Source organism: Protopterus annectens, chromosome 14.part0 (assembly GCF_019279795.1).
Source record: "Protopterus annectens isolate FY-2018-M chromosome 14.part0, PAN1.0, whole genome shotgun sequence".
NCBI classification, from domain to species: Eukaryota; Metazoa; Chordata; order Ceratodontiformes; family Protopteridae; genus Protopterus; species Protopterus annectens.
In genome coordinates this window covers 93126436-93149739 of record NC_056748.1, presented here as the reverse complement: position 1 = coordinate 93149739, position 23304 = coordinate 93126436, and the positions used below count along the sequence as shown (strand labels likewise).

Sequence of the window (23304 nt, the reverse complement as noted above, 5' to 3'; positions counted from 1 at the left end):
TTCCAGCTCTGCGGTCGTCAGAGGCTGAGTAGGTGCCTCACTGAAAACCGGAGAACCGGCAACAGGCCCAGCTGAGGCCTCGGGGTCTGGCTTATTCCTAGGCTGCCTGTCCTTATCCTTGCAATTTTTATGAATTGCAGTCGTTGGCCGCTCTGACGGCATGATATAATTAAATTTCCTACCAAAGTAATGCCGTGCGAAGTCAAAACGGCGTTTGATCATGCATTTATTAAACCTAGCGCAAAACCGACAACCTGTGACGTCGTGGTCTGGGCCTTGGCAAGGAATACAATAGGAATGGAAGTCCTTATGAGGTATTTGCTTCCCACAAGAAATGCAATTGTTAACTTTTTCTGACATCGGACTGAGGCAAGAAAATGTTCTCCAACGGGGTACTTAGCTTTATTGAAGACTTCGGACTGAAATTCAAATCGAAAATCTCAGGTGTCGGCCGACTGGCACTTGCGAACTGCTTCTGCTTCGGGCACTGCGCGGCAAGAAAGACTGAAGAAAATGGAGTTGGATGCCTCTTATATACCCCTGGCACACTGATGTCAGGGAAGAAGCGACAGCAATCGACGCCGGACCAAGACTTTGGAATTCGGGTCGACTGCGGGACCGCTTGATGGCAGGATAACCCAAGTGTGATGACTGCAGCAGGGTAACACGATGAACATCTATTAATATTGGTATTATATTCTACTTTGCTTTATCTGAGCTATGTGTCCACTAGCATAATTTCTTTAATTTGCTAACTAGATTACCAGAGTGGTTCTTTGGTTCTTTATGCACACCTCATGGCCATGATTCAGACACTAGTGTGTAGTAAACACATTGTATGTATCTTACAACAGTCATATAGCAATAATATTTTGGGAGCTGGCCGAAAACTCAAGTCATTGAAAAAGACAAGAAAGACATGGAGAATGTTAAAACTGCATATAGATCATTGTGCCATCTTCTGCTTTTTGCACATGGGGCTAAGAAGGCTCTTTGTCTTCAGTGCAGCCTAGGCTTAAGTTAATTTTGTAATGTTCTTCCTACCTTACTTGTCCAACGCAATTTACTAAGTATGTTCAGAAAACTGTTTGATGACTCCAATTCTTCATGTATTTAGAGCTGTTAATGTACGTTAGTTTTGCACACTTAACAGTCATAAGAAATAGGATGCAGTTAAGTAGTCTGTGCAACATACACAGAAATAGAGAAATGGCTCACCTAAACCTGACAAGGTGACCTGTCATCAACAGCAATGCTCATAAAAATGTGTATTTTCATCCAGAGTTTATAATCCATGATTTTAACATCACTTATCACAATTGCAAATGAAACATTTCTACTGAGTTGATATATATACCCAAGGACTACAGTGCTGTTAGATTATAAAAATCTTTAATCCTCAAGTACGAGAGCCTATGTATTTTATTTTATTTTGTTTTAAACATTTTGCCTCCCCTGACACCTGATCATAAGGCACTCGAATTTCCCTCCTCAGTCTCAATGTCAGCAAAGCCAAAATTTTTTCCCAAATGTGATCTGATATTTGGGGCCAGGATGAAGACTGATATATATATAGAGATTCCAGTTCAGTTGAAAACAGCATAAATGAGAAAACTATAGCAGTCAAAACCACAACAGCAAAATTAGCAAACAATGGAATAATATAGAATAATGACTTAAAATGTTTTGCTACAACATGCAGTCTTGCATGACACACTGCTTGAAAAGTAACTCTTACTTCTGATAGGCTTTATATAGGTTTCCTAGGCATGTTGATAATGTGTCTGTCATCTGCATGCAGTGTATAGTATGCAAATTAAACAACATAATATGCAATCAAATATTATAAGGATAATACATTTATGTGCACAATGTTAACAGATGAAATGTGGTTTAGTTTCTAAAGATTTCAAGGCAACATTTATTTATGCAAGCACTTTCTTGGTATTTATATAAACAATGGGATTAAATCATGATTATATCATTAAGCAGAGCTTGTAATTACAGCTTTGCAAAACGTAGAATTCCACTATCCAGACAGGTACTGAGCATTAATTATTCTTTTAAAAGACGTTTTAGATAATTTATTTAAATTTCTTTAAACTGCTCAACAACATTCAGTAACTCAGACATGGATAAATAGTATTTGGCATAAAGTCAACAAAAATTTTGCTAGTTAGATATACATTGCTAATTGAAGAAAACTTCCACGAGTCATTCCACTTTTCATTTACAGTCAATTAATGTGAGTTTCAGTACCCTGCATAGATAGAAAAGTAATATAAACTGAATACTATGAGAAAGCACCAGAAAGTGGCACAGCATGTGATACGTGACTTACACTCTGCTCAGTGGTATATCTGGCACTCAGAATTTTACCCTTCATAGATTTTTAAGTTTGAATACCAAGCATTCGGTCTGTTGGCATTCTAGAAGCTTGACTGAGGTGTCTCCATGTCTGCAGTTATTCATGTACATAAAAGGAACCTAGTGATTTCTAAAATGTATAGTGTTTACCCTGGAGTGTTGTTTTTTTCTATAATTCATGTAGACACTGTGTCACAAATTGAGTCTTCTTTTATCAGTTGTTTATTTATATTCTTGTTAACCAGGTAAGCCTATAAGACACAACTGTCCCTTTGTCAGAGACAACCCAGGAACACTGATTTGGGTATGGAATTAGAGTCATATGGTACTCAAATTAAGGTGGAATGAATCAAACCCTGCACCCTGGAGACAGGAAACAACTCATAATTGTAACTCTCTCTCTACTAACTTCATTCTCTGATTTATTGATTATCCAGTACAACTCTATCCTGTTTGGAATTACAGGGAAGAAGGACCCTGACTAGCAAAACATACAAAGTAAAGTCTAAATACAGAATATATGGTAGATTTAATTGTTCTAGTACCGGAGTTGTCTACATAGCTAAGTATTCCCACTGCCCAGTCTTCTATGTCGGTGAAACTGACAGAAAATTACAGGAGCGTACTTACGAGCATCTATACGCTATTAGGTAGGGTAAGGTGGAAAACGCTTTAGCAAAGCATGTAAAGGAAAATCCTTTACATTCATTTTCCTTCTTAGCCATTGACCAAGTTCGATCAGATGGCAGGGGGGGAGCTGATTCATTAATCCTTGAAGGGAGAGAATTGGTTTGGCAACTTAGACTGGATGCATGCCATTATTCAGGCATCAGTGACAGATTATCTATATCATGTATATTGAAACTCAAGAGTTTAACTAGATAGTATCTATTGTACCTATTGATTTTCATTATGGCATACATACACAAGTAAAATATAGATAATAGTTTTAATTATAAATATACATACAATAACTAATAGGATAGTTTTTTATTTGATTGTACAGTAGCTTTCGGTAGCAGTTGTTTTGTAGTTGGTAGTAGCATCAGATGAGTAAAGTACCCCGGGGTTATTGATGGTTTATTTTCACTTTTATTTTTATTCTGATTTATCGCATTCACTGCATGATGTGACATTAAAATTCCATCATTTACATTCAGTAAATTTAACAACATGCTGGCTCATCAAATAAGTAACATCTACTATTTTTATATGTTTGTAATCAATCGGGTTCTTTTTCTGATTAATATAATGTTTTTGAGGAGTTTTTATATGTATTCAATGATATTTTGTATATTTTTCTATAGATAAGATGTGTGGGTATTTAAAGGCTAGTGATCGAGTGACGTTGTTTACGCTTTTATTTCTCTTAGGAGTTTTCTGAGGAAGTTGGTGTATTATAACCCATGAAAAGCTTGGGAGAAGCTTAAACCTAATAAATTTTGTTTGTTTTACATTTTGGTGACTTGGAATTTTATTTTGGTGCTCTCGAGGGAAAGAGGAGTTTCGTGCATCTCATCTCTTTCACAACTGTCCCTTTGTCAGAGACAACCCAGGAACACTGATTTGGGTATGGAATGAGAGTCATACGGTACGCAAATTAAGGTGGAATGAATCAAACCCTGTACCCTGGAGACAGGAAACAACTCATAGTTTTAACTCTCTCTCTACTAACTTCATTCTCTGATTTATTGATTATCCAGTACAACTCTATCCTGTTCGGAATTACAGGGAAGCAGGAGCCTGCAGCCCTGACTAGCAAAACGTACAAAGTAGAAAACCAATGCCTGATGGGATGTCATTGCAAGATGCAAAGTACTCTCATGAGAACACTGTAAATACATCTCTGTGTAGGTCTGAAGACTTAACAACTCACCACTCACCATGCCTTTGGATGTGAGAAATAACCAGATACTGTGGCAAAAATCCACACATAAGAGATGAACTGGAGAGCAAAGTATTGTGAGGCCTCACTGGAAACATTGCATCACTTTAATTTCAAAGATACGTGTAGCCTGCTTCTGATACTGGAGGCTAAGCTAGTGTATCACTGGCAACATATTTTAGGATAAGAAAGGCATTAGTTATATAAAGAAGAGTATTTGAATGTTTTACATATGTTATAAAGAAGAGTATTTGAATGTTTTACATGCTATAAAGAAGAGTATTTGAATGTTTTACATATGTTATAAAGAAGAGTATTTGCATGTTTTACATATGTTATAAAGAAGAGTATTTGAAGGTTTTACATATGTTATAAAGAAGAGTATTTGCATGTTTTACATATGTTATAAAGAAGAGTATTTGAATGTTTTACATATGTTATAAAGAAGAGTATTTGAATGTTTTACATATGTTATAAAGAAGAGTATTTGAATGTTTTACATATGTTATAAAGAAGAGTATTTGCATGTTTTACATATGTTATAAAGAAGAGTATTTGAATGTTTGACATGTTATAAAGAAGAGTATTTGAATGTTTGACATGTTAAAAAGAAGAGTATTTGAATTTTTTACATGCTATAAAGAAGAGTATTTTAATGTTTTACATATGTTAAAAAGAACAGTATTTGAAGGTTTTACATATGTTATAAAGAAGAGTATTTGCATGTTTTACATATGTTATAAAGAAGAGTATTTGCATGTTTTACATATGTTATAAAGAAGAGTATTTGAATGTTTGACATGTTATAAAGAAGAGTATTTGAATGTTTTGACATGTTATAAAGAAGAGTATTTGAATGTTTTACATATGTTATAAAGAAGAGTATTTGCATGTTTTACATATGTTATAAAGAAGAGTATTTACATGTTTTACATATGTTAAAAAGAAGAGTATTTGAATGTTTGACATGTTATAAAGAAGAGTATTTGAATGTTTTACATATGTTATAAAGAAGAGTATTTGCATGTTTTACATATGTTATAAAGAAGAGTATTTGCATGTTTTACATATGTTATAAAGAAGAGTATTTGAATGTTTGACATGTTATAAAGAAGAGTATTTGAATTTTTTACATGCTATAAAGAAGAGTATTTTAATGTTTTACATATGTTAAAAAGAACAGTATTTGAAGGTTTTACATATGTTATAAAGAAGAGTATTTGCATGTTTTACATATGTTATAAAGAAGAGTATTTGAATGTTTGACGTTATAAAGAAGAGTATTTGAATGTTTGACATGTTATAAAGAAGAGTATTTGAATGTTTTACATATGTTATAAAGAAGAGTATTTGCATGTTTTACATATGTTATAAAGAAGAGTATTTGCATGTTTTACATATGTTAAAAAGAAGAGTATTTGAATGTTTGACATGTTATAAAGAAGAGTATTTGAATGTTTTACATATGTTATAAAGAAGAGTATTTGCATGTTTTACATATGTTATAAAGAAGAGTATTTGCATGTTTTACATATGTTAAAAAGAAGAGTATTTGAATGTTTGACATGTTATAAAGAAGAGTATTTGAATGTTTTACATATGTTATAAAGAAGAGTATTTGCATGTTTTAAATATGTTATAAAGAAGTGTATTTGAATGTTTTACATATGTTATAAAGAAGAGTATTTGAATGTTTGACATGTTATAAAGAAGAGTATTTGAATGTTTGACATGTTATAAAAAAGAGTATTTGAATGTTTTACATATGTTATAAAAAGAGTATTTGCATGTTTTACATATGTTAAAAAGAAGAGTATTTGAATGTTTGACATGTTATAAAGAAGAGTATTTGAATGTTTTACATATGTTATAAAGAAGAGTATTTGCATGTTTTACATATGCTATAAAGAAGAGTATTTGAATGTTTTACATATGTTATAAAGAAGAGTATTTGAATGTTTGACATGTTATAAAGAAGAGTATTTGAATGTTTGACATGTTATAAAGAAGAGTATTTGAATGTTTTACATATGTTATAAAGAAGAGTATTTGCATGTTTTACATATGTTAAAAAGAAGAGTATTTGAATGTTTGACATGTTATAAAGAAGAGTATTTGAATGTTTTACATATGTTATAAAGAAGAGTATTTGCATGTTTTACATATGTTATAAAGAGTATTTGCATGTTTTACATATGTTATAAAGAAGAGTATTTGAATGTTTGACATGTTGTAAAGAAGAGTATTTGAATGTTTGACATGTTATAAAGAAGAGTATTTGCATGTTTTACATATGTTATAAAGAAGAGTATTTGCATGTTTTACATATGTTATAAAGAAGAGTATTTGAATGTTTGACATGTTATAAAGAAGAGTATTTGAATGTTTGACATGTTATAAAGAAGAGTATTTGAATGTTTTACCTATGTTATAAAGAAGAGTATTTGCATGTTTTACATATGTTATAAAGAAGAGTATTTGAATGTTTTACATAGGTTAAAAAGAAGAGTATTTGAATTTTTTACATGCTATAAAGAAGAGTATTTGAATGTTTTACATATATTATAAAGAAGAGTATTTGAATGTTTTACATATGTTATAAAGAAGAGTATTTGAATGTTTTACATATGTTACTGTCTCATGCTTACCACCATATGCATGACAAGATCAGGTACAGTAAGGAGTAACTGAAATGAGTCTAATAATTAACGCCACTGTAATATGAGGATGTATCTTTTGTACATACTACCTTAGGATTAGTAATAAGGGTAACTAACATTTCATATAAAATGGGTGGATTTGGATGGGACAGACATGAGAACAAAAAAGCCTGTTTGCTATCATTAGCAAATGATAGTAAGTATCCTCTGCTGTATGTGAAAATACTACCACAACAACTGAACTTGTTAAGTATATTATAGCAATAACCGACTCCAGGGTGTAGTATATTGAAGATATGCCCATGGTTGGAGTGGTTTAATCATGAGGGGAAAGCCCAAGTGATTAAACAAACGCAACTGTGGGTAAATCTTCATTATACAACAACCCCCCATTAATATTCAAAAACGTGCATGCTGATTGGTCAGCGTGCACGTTGTAAATCCGAGTTATAGTAATGGAAAAAGGTTTTTCCATTACTATAACTCTTACAGCAACACTGTCTTGCTATGTTAAATGAGTTTAACATACAGAGACAGCTTTAAAAAAGCAACAGAGATTTTCTGTTGCTTTTTCTAAAGCTGTCTCTCTATGTTAAACCCATTTAACATAGCAAAACAGTTTGTAAAAAGCAACAGAGATCTTGCTTTCTCCGCTGCTTTTGCCCTTAGCTCTGATGTACTGCATAGGCATACGCATGCGCAGTACATCAGAACTGCCGCAGAATACCAGACAGCTGCGGAAGGGCATCAAGGAGGCATTATACAATGCTATTATTTAAGAAAAGTAATTATTTTTTGTCTTAAATAATGTCATTGTATAATAGCAATAACCCACTTCTGGGTGGGTAATGCTGGATTTACCCACGGTTGGCTTTCTGGCCACTGGCTTCACTCGTGACGAAACCACAGCAACCATGGGTAAATCCAGCATTACCCACACCCAGGCGTGGGTTATTGCTATAATATACCACACCCAGAAGCTTACCTTTCTTAAATAATGTCTTTGTATAACAGTGTTGTGGTCTTCGTCTATGTTGTTTCCGCACTCTGCCACCTTGTTGATGTACTGTGCATAAGTATGGGACTTACGTTCCCATGCATGAGAAGTACATCAGTGCTTTGGAAAGCAAACAACAGAGAAAGGAAGATCTCCATTGCCTCTTTTTTTTTTTTTTTTTGCGACCAGACTTTTCATATGCTAGATGTACAATGGGTCCGCTACATGAGCTGACCAATCAGTGTGCACATTTTTGAATGTTAATGAGCTACCATTGTATAATATTAAAGAACTCTACAGTTACAAAACCACAGAGAAAAGAGAAAACACCACACATGCACTGAATCACTGCTGATGCACAAACACAGACCTGAGGGAGGGTGCTCGCAAGGTACAATTGGTGGGGGAGCCTAATTTTCCTTTAATTGCTATTCCCTAATACCCAAGACCACAACAACAGCAATTATCTGTAGCCTACTTTATTTTCTATCACATGTTATTAGATTAAATGTATTTTAGCCTAAATTAATTTCATGTATTACTTCTCATCACATTTTGGGGTAATTTTTCAGTATGACTGTATACAGAGTTGCTGGGTATAGTACTTTGTATAAAGGACTATTTTTCCATGGAGCCATTTCTAAATTGTTAGGTTGCCTGACATACACATTTTCCCCACATTGGTCCACTTCTTTGGGAACTGCTACCTCAAAAGTCGTACCCACTTCTGCCACTGCAGTATATAATTTGCAACACTATGCTTGTGTTCTTCATAGACATATTTTTTATATTTTTAGAACTGACATAATAATAATAATATCCCCCTATGAGTTCCTTTAAACTTAATTTTGTTGTTAATGTAACTGTGCCAGAGGTAGTGCACATTTTAACTGGTTTAGGGATGCCCCAGAAGAAAGAAAGTGATGAAGTTGTCTGCTCTGCTTAGTCTCTATATCAAAGCAGCACAAACTGTGAGAAGCGTGTATGTATCAAGTTTATTCACATCTCTGTATGTTCAAGCAGTGATACACTTCACATTTTATCATCTAAAGCTGACTTACACAATTACTAAGCTGGGACTGACTTTTATTTGATATTAAAAATGATTGAACTTTAATTTTTTTATAGCATGTACTATGCATTTGGTTGTAGAACAACGATACTAGAAGTGGACATATCTGAGAATTTCTAATGCCAACCTGCAGGGATTTAAATTATGAAAGAGGATCACTTATCATGAAATAACAACTGATAATGTTAATGACAGTTATCAAAATGCTTAATTATGAAATATTTAAAAGGATATTAATTATATAGATAACCTTGGTGAGAAATTGGACATATCAGCTATCATAGTCATATTAACATAATCAGCCATACAAAACAAACGTAGAAGTGATACTGTACTAATTAACAGGTTCAAGTTAATTCAGTTATATGTGATCAATCTTTGCTGATTTCTAATAAATGTTATATGCCCTTGTAATTCATAACATAGTTTCTGCAGGTATATATATATATATATATATATATATATATATATATATATATATATGGTTCCACTTCATATCAACGAATTTCATTTCATCGAATTTGAAAACATCCAGAACAAATCGTTGAAAACCCAAATCGTCGAAAACCCATATCATCGAATCTCAAATCATTGAAAACTATAAAGCAACTAGAAGTAACATTCCACAGAGTTAGTACTGCATTTATGCAGGGGGGCAAGCCCCCCTGCACCCCCCAGAATTAAATATACCAACTCCAGAGTCGCACTACAGTGGGGTTAGGAAATTACATTTTTCCCCCACTGTAGTGCAACCTTGGAGTTGGTATATTTATTTATGGAGGTGTGGGGGGTGAGCTCCCCACATGGGGTGCAGGGGGGCTTGCCCCCTTGCATAAATGCAGTACTAACTCAGTGGAATGTTATTTCTAGCTGCTTTCTAGTTTTCAATGATTTGAGATTCGATGATATGGGTTTTCGACAATTTGGGTTTTCGATGATTTGGTCTCGATGTTTTGGGCTTCGATGAAATGAAATTTGATGATATGAAGTGGAACCATATATATATATATATATATATATATATATATATATATATATATATATATATGCATACTTTGTAACACACTTTTCTATGAGATTGACAGATACATAGATAGACAGACAGGCAGATAGATGTGTGTGCGTGTGTGTGGGGATCTTATATGAGCTTGTTTGCAAATATGTAGACATACAAATGCAAATGGCATTGAGTCTTGTTATATGTGAAAGATCTAAATTCAGCAATTGTAGGGATAACACCATGTCACATGATTAGGGAACAGAAAAAATGAATTATGGTGGAGGAGAATGCAGAACTGTATACCACTTTGCACAATCCAGTGTGTTTTTATTCTTGGTAATTGAATGCAATATAGCTACATCTGCATTTACATGTTTTTGCACAAAACATATGCTTAAGATACTGGTTTAGTCATATTCTGTAAAACTAGTGAAAATAAAAATGCAGAGTCACACTTCTTAACACTTCAAAGATGTGCTATTTCTGAATTTACCCCCCCCCCATTTATTTCTTTGGACATTAATGTTTTTTTTTAAATGACACTCAGATGTACAGTTCTCCCATAGACTGTAGCTCCCTCCCTGCCTTTGCTACCAAAGTTTGAAAAAGTAAAGTAATAACCCCTGTACGTACTCTGATTAATACAGCTGTCTGTCTGGTAACACCCCCTGTCTGTACTCTGATTGGTACTGCTGCCTGTCTGGTAATACCCCCTGTATATACTCTGATTAGTACTGATGTCTGGTAATACCCCCTGTGTATACTCTGATTAGTACTGCTGTCTGTCTGGTAATACCCCCGCGTGTACTCTGATTAGTATTGCTGTCTGGTAATACCCCCTGTGTATACTCTGATTAGTACTGCTGCCTGTCTGGTAATACCCCCTGTATACACTCTGATTAGTACTGCTGTCTGGTAATACCCCCTGTGTATACTCTGATTAGTACTGCTGTCTGTCTGGTAATACCCCCGCGTGTACTCTGATTAGTACTGCTGTCTGGTAATACCCCCTGTGTATACACTGATTAGTACTGCTGCCTGTCTGGTAATACCCCCTGTATACACTCTGATTAGTACTGCTGTCTGGTAATACCCCCTGTGTATACTCTGATTAGTACTGCTGTCTGTCTGGTAATACCCCCGCGTGTACTCTGATTAGTACTGCTGTCTGGTAATACCCCATGTGTGTACTCTGATTAGTACTACTGCCTGTCTGGTAATACCCCATGTATACACTCTGATTAGTACTGCTGTCTGGTAATACCCCCTGTGTATACTCTGATTAGTACTGCTGTCTGTCTGGTAATACCCCCTGTGTATACTCTGATTAGTACTGCTGCCTGTCTGGTAATACCCCCTGTATATACTCTGATTAGTACTGCTGTCTGGTAATACCCCCTGTGTATACTCTGATTAGTACTGCTGTCTGTCTGGTAATACCCCCTGTGTATACTCTGATTAGTACTGCTGTCTGGTAATACCCCCTGTGTATACTCTGATTAGTACTGCTGCCTGTCTGGTAATACCCCCTGTACGTACTCCAATTAATACTGATGTCTGTCTGTCAGAGGATTAAAAACCTTCTTATACCCCTTTGTGCATGTCGAAATGTAATGTAAGAAACTAGAAATAAAGTAACCTAATCTGTACTGTTCAGGGCAGTCCTGTGAAAGTCAGAAAAGTAAACCCTTCAAAAGCAAAATAATCAAAATAACCCTTTTTCTTTTTTTTTTTTTTTTTTTTTTTTTTTTGAGCAGACCAGCCCCTTCCATACAGAGGGCTTTGCCCACTATATATCCACACTTTGTTCAACACCAAAATTGCTGCATCACAGAGAGGGTTAAATGCTGATTTTGACCAGGTGCTGTTATTCGAGGACTTGCTCTTCCTGCTACTAACTTGGCTTAGATAATGAATGATCACATTACTTTTCCTGTTTCTGACTATTACAGCACTTTCAGTACAAACAGTCTGAAATGTCCTTGACTATGTTTTGCCTAAGAAATGAAAAATGTAAAAGAATAAACATTAGAAGACTTATGTACTGTATATAACAGTGGCAAAAGAATAAATATTGCAGGTTTGAATCTCTTTCTAGGATTTCTTATCACATATGGAATAAAATAAACAAAAAAAAGTCTCTCTCCCTCATGGGAGAGACCCAAATCCTCTGAGTCTCAACACTTTGTAAAATAAAATGTGATTCAGACAAGAAGCACTGAATTCCCAAACTTGCTGTCATAACTTTAAAGTGTTTGTAACTCAATTCTTTCCCATATGTCTTCAAGCAAGACTCATGTAACCATAAATGAGGTTTGGAACAGACCATTTTGTCCTGGGACATCTTCAAATCAGGCTAGTTACATAAGGCTAGCAGGAATTAAGAGAATAAGGTGAGGATAGGGTTAAATGGGATGGAGGGATGTTTAGGAGGAAATGAGGTAAGGGTAGGGAGGGGCTTAGATGGTTTTGCCAAGTGTAACTGAGGTAGGAGTCACCTTTTGGTGTGAACTTGCTAAGGCAAGGGTTACATCCGAGACGACCTATAGCTATTACTGAAACACAGGTAAGCCTTGGGTTATTGATCGGTGCTGGTTGGTAGGAGGCAGGTGGTTAGTATATTTCTTTTCCTCCCCTTTCTTGGGGAAATGGGTTGTGGTTGTAGGAGCTGACAATGAGGAGCTCGGGTTAACTATGCTAGGTAGTCCACATGTAAATGAGGGGCTCATGCAATAAAAAAATTTGTTGAGGCTGCAGGGCTTACTTGCCAGATTGAAGTATCTCTGACTATTCACAGCCCTACTTAACCTGGCTGAGGCAATTTAGGCATGGCACTAGTCCCCTTCCACTTTATAGGCTGAAATGAGGTAAAAGCAGTCTTACGGTTCCGCCTCTGAAACCTCTATGCTAGGTTCATAGGTTCATAGGTTGGTACTAGGCTATTGGCCCTAGGGCCTATACAAGCCTAGCCATAACAATTCCCTGGATATTTCTTCACACAATATTTACTTCCCTGGACCCCTGTCTAGCAGGGCGAATGACATCATCCCCGGGGTGAATTTCCTATCTCCCATCCAATCATCAAGGTTCCTTTTGAAGAGGGCCAAGGAGGAGCTCTGCTTGACATGTATGGGCAGTCTATTCCAGAGTATGGTGAGTCTCTGGGTCAGGAATCTATCCCTCCAACATGTTTTGTTCATTGTAATGACAAGGTTTAGATCCCTGGAGTGTGTGGCTCTGAGAGATTGGAATTTCTTTAAGTGGAGCATGTCCAACAGCTCAGGGTTTGACATGGCTTGTATGTTAAGCAGAGATCACCTCTGAGTAGACAATATGCCACAGTGTATAGCTGGAGTTTTTTTAGATGGTCAGCATATGGCATCTGCTTTAGGCCTGTGATTCTTTTAGTGAGGTATTTCTGCGGCCTTTCCAGCTGTTGCAGATGTCTTGTGAGGTAATACCAAATGGGGCGTTGTACTCTATAATGGGTCTAATGAGGGATGAGTACAGTGGGACAATGACCTCCTTTTTTCTGGATGAAAAGCCCTTAGTGATGAGGTGTGCCACATAGAAGGATTTCCTGACTGTTGTGGCAATATGGTTATCGAAGGTGAGACCACTGTCCACCTGTGTCCCTAAGTCTCTCATCACACTTTCAATGATTAGTGTACTGCCACCTATGTGATAATTCATGGGTATATGTTTTTTCCAGAAGGGATAACTATACATTTCTTGGCATTAAGCTTGAGCCCATGGCTCTGGCACCAGGCATCTGTTTCTGTAAGGCCCTTTTGTAGAATTTCCACATCATTTGGGGATTCAGTAATGGCTCCCAGTTTGCAGTCATCTGCGAACTTTGTTAGCCTGAGTCCCCTAGTGTTGGCCTATACTTCAGAGAAGTAGATGCCAAACAAGAGTGATCTCAGGACTGAACCCTGAGGTACTCCACTTGTCACTTGTCTGAAGCTGGATTTGGAGTCGGCTACTTTTACAGTCTGGGTTCTGTCAGTAAGCCAGATGGCAACCCATCGAGTGACATAGGGATTTATGCGCAGCTTAGTAAGTTTATCTATGATTCCGGAGTGGCGGATGGTGTTGAAGGCCTTGGCAAAGTCCAGATAGGCTGTGTGGACCACCTTACCCTCGTCTACAGCTCTGGAGACTGATTCAAAGAAGTCAATCAGGTTCAGGAGACAAGATCGTCCCTTCACAAACCCAAAGTGGGTGGGGTCCAGTGTTTGAAGGTTGCCAATGTCTTTGTTTATAAGTTCCATGATAATGCGTTCCATGCCCTTGCAGATCAGGCTCATCAGACTGATGGGACAGTAGTTCCCAGGATCCAAGGTGGATCCCCCCTTGTGGATTGGGATAACTGTAGCTGTGCGCCATTCAGTGGGCACGAAGCCTGAGGTGAGGCTATGATTAAACGTGACACTTAGGTGAGGTGCCAGTTCATTTTGTAGTTCATGTAGTACACAACCCGGGATGTCATCTGGTCCCATGGATGCTGTATTCTTAGCTTTGGAGAGTGCGGTTTTTACCTGTGTGGCCGTGATTACCAGAATTTGGCAATCTTTTGGTATTAAGATGGGTTCTTTAGGGGGTGAGTGAGGGGTGAAGTTGGCACTAAATCGATCTGCCAGGATATTGGCAATATCCTTGGGATCACTATATTTAATGCCATTCTGTTGTAGCTCAGAGCAGATTTGAGCAATGCCATTTAGATTCTTGACATAACTATAGAATGCCTTGTGGTTGTCCTTGGAATCTTTGGCAATTTTATTTTTGTAACTAGCTTTTGAGGATTTTATGAGGTATCTCAGCTTCTTACTGAGGCTGGTGAGGGAGTTTTTTTGCATCCTGGGATTTTCCTCTTTTCTGTAACAGTTTTTTCCTTCTGTTGTATAGTTTGTTTATAGCAGGGGACCGCCAGATTGGCTTCCTTGTTTTGCAGGAGAGCATCATGGTTCTATTTGGGATGGCACGATTCATGCATGAGTGGATGTGCTCGTACAGTGCCTTAGTGTAGGATTCAGAAGTCGAACTTTCAGATCCCGTCTGCATGGGTGTCATGAAGTTTGTCACTTCTGACATCAGTAGCATGAAGTTGGCTTTGAAGAAGTTTTTTTATGGAGGTTTCCTTAGGTGGGAGTGGGATGTGGATGTCGAGGGTGATTTGCTTATGGTCAGACCTGACCAATGAGGGGGTGACCACTGGTATGGAGCATGTATCTCCCATGTTGGTAATGACCAGGTCTAGGATTTTGGAGCCCCTGGTGGGACAATAGATTAGTTGATCCAGGACATTGGAATTTATGAATTCCAAGAACCACTGGGAAAAGGTATTGGTACCCGAGTAGTTTTCCCAGTTAATGGCAGGGTAGTTGAAATCACCCAGCATTAGGGTGTTTGGTTGTATGTTAATACTTTCCAGTATGTTTAGAAAGGTGCAGTGAGAATCTTGGGACATGGTGGAGGATCTGTATCAAGCTACAGTTTGGATTGCAGTCTTACCTAGTGTTAGTTGCACCTGGAGAATTTCAGATGCATTGTGTTGGGCAACTAGCTTGGAGGTGTGAATATCCTAGGTGAATATGGACACTCCTCCACCTTTAGTGTTTCGGTCTTGGTTTTGTTGCCGAAAAGTGTGGTAAGAGTTGTAGCCTGGTATTGCAGGGGTTCTCTCTGGAGCCTTGAACCAGGTCTCAATTACTGCAGAGATATCGATGTTCTCCATTTTTAGGAGTGCCTCGAGAGAGTGCATTTTGAGGTTTTTTTTTTTCTCTTCAAATAACTTTTTATTTATTTCACATAAAAGAATGAATGAACAATATATAAAGACATGAGAATACTGGTATGACTAGTACAAACAAGAACTCTAAAAATGCATTTTGAGGTTTAGACTTGTAGCATTGAGTAGCATTACCTTCAGATTTTGCATGCTTGTATCTGTTACAGTGGTGGTTTTGTCCTTTGAACCTTGCCTAAAAAAAGGCACTATAGGGGTGGCAAGAGCTTTAACCAGTAACCTGAATCCCAGGGGTGACAGGTGCAGACCATCTCTGGCAAAGCATCATGGTTTGTCGATCATGTCTTCCAAGGCAAACAGATACTGGATCCCCTTTGTATGACACCAGAAGCTTAGCCAATTGTTGAAGTCAGTCATTTTGTCCTTATACTGTGGTATCATTCTGGGCAAAGGCAGGATGCTACTCAGGGCTAGGGTCATACCTGCCTGGGCCACATGATCCAAGAGCTCTTCCGTGTCTCTTTTCATGTAGTCCAGGGAGGTATGTCTCAAGTCATTCACTCCAACATGGACAATGACAGAGTCGTATTTGTACTTGTTGTGGAGTAACTTGAGTGCATGCGTTATGTGACGGATCCTGGCACCTGATAGGCAGCTGACTGTAATTTTCTCCTTGTTCAGCCTGGTGAGTGGGACATCAGTGTGCCTGACTATAGAGTCACCTATGACTAAAGTGTTGGGTACATTGTCTTGCCTTAGGGGCTGTTGTGGGGTGGCACACTGGTGTTGTGAGCTATGTGTCACTTTGGTTGTGACTGGTGTTTGTTTGCGTTTCAGCTTTGGACGTCCTTGTTGCTTGGGCAGGTTAATGTTTAGGGCCTCCGCATATGTGGGTTTAGTGTTGCTATGTGTGGTTGTTGATGGTGTAGGTTTTGAAGGGTTATGAGTTGCTTGAGGTGTAGTGCAGGTGTTAACCTTCTCCTCTTGACTGTCTAGCACAATCTTGGCTGGAGAGAGCTTTGCTTCCAGTTTGGCTATGTAAGGGCATCTCTCACAGGTTGTAGTGTTGGGTGGTAGGAGGAGAGGGTTGTCTGTGTACATGAGGCAGTTGCCGCATTGCCCCATTATGCCTAGATTCACCAGGTGGACAGGAGAAATCACCGGAAACTGACCCTTGGACATGCCTGTTAGGTGCTTTTTTTTGTAAAGTACAAGAGCTGTTTTCCCTTACCTTTGCAAGGTACTTTGCAGTTATAGGCTGTTTAGTGTCTATGATTAATTTCTCCTTATTGACAAGGAGAGTTGAGTGTTTGTATTAGTTTCAGGCTTCCTAGTGCTTTCCAGCAGGTTCTAGAGCAAGTCCTAGTTACGGGGGTTCAGATTTTTAGTGCTACTACTGAGAAACCAGCTAGTTTTAAGGGAAAATTTAAAGAGCAGACTTTCTGGCACCTGGAATAGTTTAACTGTAGCCCTGCGGTGCTGCACGGTGTGAAAAATGTGCAAACACATGCGGTTTTAAGCCAGAAAGTTGAAAGGGACAGAAATCAGCTAAAAAAATGGCTAATAAAATTACAATTCCAGAGCTGGAAACCACTCCTCTAGTGGTTAGATAGGCAGTGCAATGCTCTCCACTCCCACTGGAAAGCAGTAGGACTTCCCTCTACCACAGCAAGGTCTGGATAGCTCTGAGCACAGAAAATAAAGTCCTGAGACAAGTAAAGCCTGGGATCTGGACTGGCTAGGAAAGGTGGGAAAAGAGCAAACAAGATGGTATTTTTTTATTAAAACAGGCTAAACAATGCAATAATACAGTAAATAAACACAGAAAAGGCTAACACACGAGTGTGTAGTCTTAAACAGTAAATGCAATTAAAACTCTACAAAATTAGCAATTTAAAACTTTTTAAATGAAGCAAGGCAAGTGCACAACTGAAAAAATGATTTAAGAGGCAGTAACACAGCAGAATAAGTAGCTAGTCTACATATACAGAGAAGTCTATATATACAGAAAAGCAGCTAAAACACACAAACACTTCAGATGCAGTGCAACCTAGAGCACTTGAGTTGTAGCAATATTAAGGCTATTACAGTTATAATAAATGCTCTAGAATATACTCTATATTTCCAAAATGTTTAAGAAGCACAGTCAGAACACAAGGAGATTCAGGCAATTTTTTTTTTTAGAAAGGGAGAAAAGAGGAACAGAAGGCCTTCTCAGATGTTCTCTCTGTATTAGGTAGAATGAGCTAATGAGACTAGACTGGGAGGAGTGTCCCAGATCAGATCTACAGTAGGGGCGGGCAACTGCAAGGCCAGCAGGTATAACAGCAAGACACCAACAGGGAGGGAGGGTGGCAACCAATACTAAAGCTATTAGCTTACACTCTTTAGACAGTAAACACTACAGAAATCTTTATGACAGCAGTTAGCCACAAAATGAAAATTTTTAAACAGATGAAGGAGCAAAGAAACTCTACAGAATGCTTTTAACTGCAAACAAATCCATTATCCGTGCAGATTAGTTAATAGCAATAAAATACAGTAAAAATAAGCAGCAGGCAATAAAAAGTGCTATATATAAATTGCTAGAAGCAATAATCAGTATAAATAAGCCAAAAAAAGGATACTTATATATCTCAGATCATAGTTGTAGTCAAGGCCCCTCGTCCATTCTGCTCAGTGTTAATCAGACTGTTCGAATTGCTTACTCACCGGGTACATGTCACAGCAGTTGACATGATAGTCTGTAATATCATCTGTTCCTGCATTTTTTTCTACACTCAATTAAAAGGATGTAAACAGTGTTTAGGATGTCTTTTGTTCTTTGTTAGGGGCTTCCTGCTGAGGAAACTGAGTTTGTCAAAGTGTGGAGGGATCTATGGTTGTTAAAGTGTGACTCACAGGATTTACACAGTAATACTTAACCAAGAGAACTTATAGAGAGATTAACATGACTTTTCTCGAGAAATACATCCAATCATTTCTTGTAGTATCTCTGAATAGTTGCAGCCTTATTTGGCTGAATTTTGGGAATTATTGGTGGTTGGGGCCATAGGCAGTTATTCGCTGAGGTACTTTACATACCCGAAGCCAGAGTGGCTTTTTTGGGCTCAGAGAGAGGTAAAGCATGGTTGCATCTGCATGTGTGCTGTGTTATTCATGGCCGTACTTGCAGCTGCGCAAATCCATAGAGGGCATCAGCTGTCCTGAGTCCCTGTTGTTTTTTTTTTTTTTTAGGGTAGATTTCTAATAAAAGTTATAACAGTTGGCAGAGCATTGCAAAATCATTGGTGGTTACAGTGAGGAATAAGGAGTAAGGATTTGATAGGGTGGATACACAGGTAGTATTTAGGTTCATTACTCTAGTAAGAGTAAGGATTTGCATAGGTTGGATACATAGGTAGTATTTTGGCCCATTGCTCTAGTAAGAGTAAGGATTTGCGTAGGGTGGATACATAGGTAGTATTTTGGTTCATTGCTCTATTAAGAGTAAGGATTTGTGTAGTGTGCATACATAGGTAGTATTTTGGTCCATTGCTCTAGTAAGAGTAAGGATTTGCATAGGGTGGATACACAGGTAGCATTAAGGTTCATTACTCTAGTAAGAGTAAGGATTTGCATAGGTTGGATACATAGGTAGTATTTTGGTCCATTGCTCTAGTAAGAGTAAGGATTTGCGTAGGGTGGATACATAGGTAGTATTTGGTCGATTGCTCTAGTAAGAGTAAGGATTTGTGTAGGGTAGATACATAGGTAGTATTTTGGTCCATTGCTCTAGTAAGAGTAAGGATTTGCATAGGGTGGATACATTGGTAGTATTTTGGTTCATTACTCTAGCAAGAGTAAGGATTTGTGTAGGGTGGATACATAGGTAGTATTTTGGTCCATTGCTCTACTAAGAGTAAGGATTTGCATAGGGTGGATACATAGGTCGTATTTAGGTTCATTACTCTAGTAAGAGTAAGGATTTGCATAGGTTGGATACATAGGTAGTATTTTGGTACATTGCTCTAGTAAGAGTAAGGATTTGCGTAGGTTGGATACATAGGTAGTATTTGGTCCAGTGCTCTAGTAAGAGTAAGGATTTGTGTAGGGTGGATACATAGGTAGTATTTTGGTCCATTGCTCTAGTAAGAGTAAGGATTTGCATAAGGTGGATACATAGGTAGTATTTTGGTTCATTACTCTAGCAAGAGTAAGGATTTGCGTAGGGTGGATACATAGGTAGTATTTTGGTCCATTGCTCTAGTAAGAGTAAGGATTTGCATAGGGTGGCTACAAGGTAGTATTTTGGTCCATTTTATACTATTGTGGCTGGTGGTGTACAGAGTTCTCAACCTTCCATGTTCAAAATGAGGGACACTAGGCCTCAAAATGGGGAACAAATGGGCAAAATGGGGAACACATACTAATGGCTTCCTAACTTTAGCTAGGAACATCATAGGATGGTTAAAATATACTGGTCTTCCTTATAAAAAAAAGATCTTTTAAAGAATTAATATTATTCCTGGCTATTTACCATGGATATCAATTAAAAAATTCCTAACACTGAATTTATGACAAACCCTTTCAATGTGGAACTTCGAGGAACATGAATTTTTTTTAATACCCCAAATGAGGTATACTCGAGAGATATGGTGGTGCATCATAGGCTTGCGGTGGGGATCGCAGGCCTGCAGGAGGTTTAGCAGTTGGTGGGGGACTGGTTAGGCTAGCTTTTGGTTGCACAGCTTGATTTATTCTGGCTAGGCTGTTGAGGGTTGGTGGGATGGCAGTTTGGAAGCGTGGAATAGGATCTTTGTAGTGGTCTTTTGGTACTGATGGGCTTTTTCTGACGTTTATGGTAAGGGCTTGGGAGGTATAGTGATTGGCTCATGTTCAGCCTGATTAATGTTGAACCCCTAACACCAGTTAAGATGTTCTTTGGTGATATATTAAGAAATATTATATATATATATATATATATATATATATATATATATATATATATAAATATAGGGATTAAGTAATTATTAGGTTTACTTAAGGATCAGATGTGGGCAGGTTTTGGGCATTTGTCCCTCCATTTTTCATAGGATTTTATCCGTCTTTCTTTTACAATGTTGAGAGGTATCATGTTCATAAAACTGTGGCTTGGGGGAGTCTTGGCAAAACTGGTGACGGACACGACTGCAGACTGCATGCGCAGCTATGACTTATGCTGTGGTGAGATCCACCAGGCTCATAGTTTGAGTTTGTAGGGGCAATGGTTGAAGGTTGCCCTTCTTGGTGGGTGGTTTTGGCCACATTTATCTGAGATTGAGGGGGAGATCTAACATGTTGTGTTCGCAAGCACTTTTATTTTTTGTGGGACGCAATTGGGTGTGAAGCCAAGTATTGGCAGGACAAGAAAAAGGAGAGTGTAGGTTGGGACCTCGCTCTGTGGGCATGGAGGGGTGGACTTTGCTGGTGGGAGCAGGTGTTTTTTATGGTGGCTGTGTGGTCAGTTGGATACACAGCATGCAGCTCACCTGCTGATGTCCTCACGAAGGGGGTTTCTACTGCGATTAACTGGTTATAAAATGGAAATGGAGGGAGTGACCAGTCAGAAAAGGCTTTGTCATTGGAAGCTTCCATCAACGAGATTTCTTAAATGGAGGTTATGCTTGGACATATACAATGGCATGTGGCAAATTTGTGTGGTTCATTTTTGTTTCTGAGTTTAGAAGGGTGTTTTCACTGTTGGGTGGTTGTGAGAAGTTTCGAGTGCTTTTTGTGGGCATCTGCAAGTTGTAGTGGTTCTGTTGCTTGTGAGCACTTTAGTGGAGGCGCTGGGTGGTTTTCGCGGGCTTTCGGTACACTAGCCTCATAATGTGGAACAAATGGGCAAAATGTGAAACATGTGCTAATGGTTTACTAACAACTTCAGCTAGACAGGTCATAGGGTGGTTAAAATAAGCTGGTTTACTTACCAAGCAGATCGTTTTAATGAATTAATATGAGTTATTTCTTTTTCTATGGATTTTATTTAAGAAGTTTCAAACTCTGGATGTGTTACAAAATCCCCTTTTCAATGTGGAACTTTGTGGAACTTCAAGGAACATTAACTTTTAAGACCCCAAATAAGATGGGAATCACCGAGGGCCATCAGTTGGTGAATTGTTAAGCGCACTTAAGAGGTGATGTTTGCTAAGCCTACTTCGGTAAGTATGCAACTTGATATGTCAGATTTGGGGCAGGGTGTTGAGATGTGACTCAAGTTAATTTATACACAGGGTGAAGCAGGTTTTGCGGTGTTCAAGGGGAGCTGAGGTGGCTATAAAAGAGGATATTATTGTAATGGGTGTTTGGGGCAGGTTTGGGAGGCAGGGGAGTGGGGTTTCATGTTCTTTGGGTATAGGATTGGAAGATGGATTCAGCTGGGGACTTTGATGCTTTGACAGTCAGCACGGTTAGAGTAAGCTAGAGACAAGGAGGGATTATGAATGTTTGTAGCTCGTCAGTTGAGATTTTGGTGTGAACTTGTTACTGGCAAGTAATATGTCCAAGATGATCAGGATATAGTGTTGTGTGCAGATGGGAAGCACAGAGGATCATCAGTTGGTGGATTGCATAGGCTTTCTTGAGAGGTGATGGTTGCTAAGCCTAGTTCAGTAAGTATTTAACTTGACATGTCAGATTTGGAGCAGGGTGCTAAGGTGACTTCAGTTAACTTAGAGGCAGGGTGAAGTAGGCTTGGTGGTGTTCAAGGGAAGGTGGGGTGGCTATAAAGGGCAGAATTATGGTAACATGAGTTTGGGGCATCTTTTGGGGGCATGGGAGTGGAGTTTTATGTTTTTTGGGTATAAGATTGGATGATGGGTTCAGTGGAGGATTTTGAGGCTTTGTGGGGAGTTTTCAGATAGCAGGCTGGCAGGAAGGGAATTTGACAGAAGGATCTTAATTGTTAAGTTTAGGTTGGTTGCTGCTGATGGTAAAGCATATGTTATATAGGTAAAGTTTAGCTGTTAAGGAAGTGGTCTTTGGTGGCAGTCTGCTGTGTTACTTTAGTACTGTTAACCATTATTTTGGACCACTGTGGTTGGATTGTAGGAATAGAGGCAGTGGAAATGGGAGGGCAGGCAGATTTGGTGTAGTAGGGAGTTATTTAGGGTTATATGTATTCTTTTTATGGAAGATGAGGTTCTTCATGGTTAGGAGGGCTGCTGCTACGCTGATATTTTGCATGTTGCTCAGTTTAGTTGGGGGAATTGGGGTTATTGTTTACAAATGGCTGGCATATAAACTGCATTGGTAAATTAAATTGCAAGAGTGCATACAATTTGTTTTCTTTTACTACATATAGCAGCTGTGAGCTAAACAGCTCTTACCACATTTTGCGGGGATCTGTGCGGATATTTTGTGGTGTTGGTCACATACATGTTCAGCAGACCTATTAGATGTTTCATATGGAAATAAGTAGGGATGCAGGTAAGGTATAGTTATATTTCACTTATCTTTCCACAGTGATTACTTGCAATATCTTCAGTGATTATCATTTTACTTTTGGTGCGTATTGTGGGATTGCTTTTGTATGTTCTTGTTTTGGCTATGAA

General features: G+C 38.1%; 1 protein-coding gene across 1 annotated transcript in view; it reads right to left on the bottom strand.

Moving 5' to 3' along the window:
* Positions 1–23304, bottom strand: part of GFRA1 (GDNF family receptor alpha 1) — a 1444022-nt gene that overhangs the window by 554902 nt on the left and 865816 nt on the right. The window lies entirely within an intron of this gene.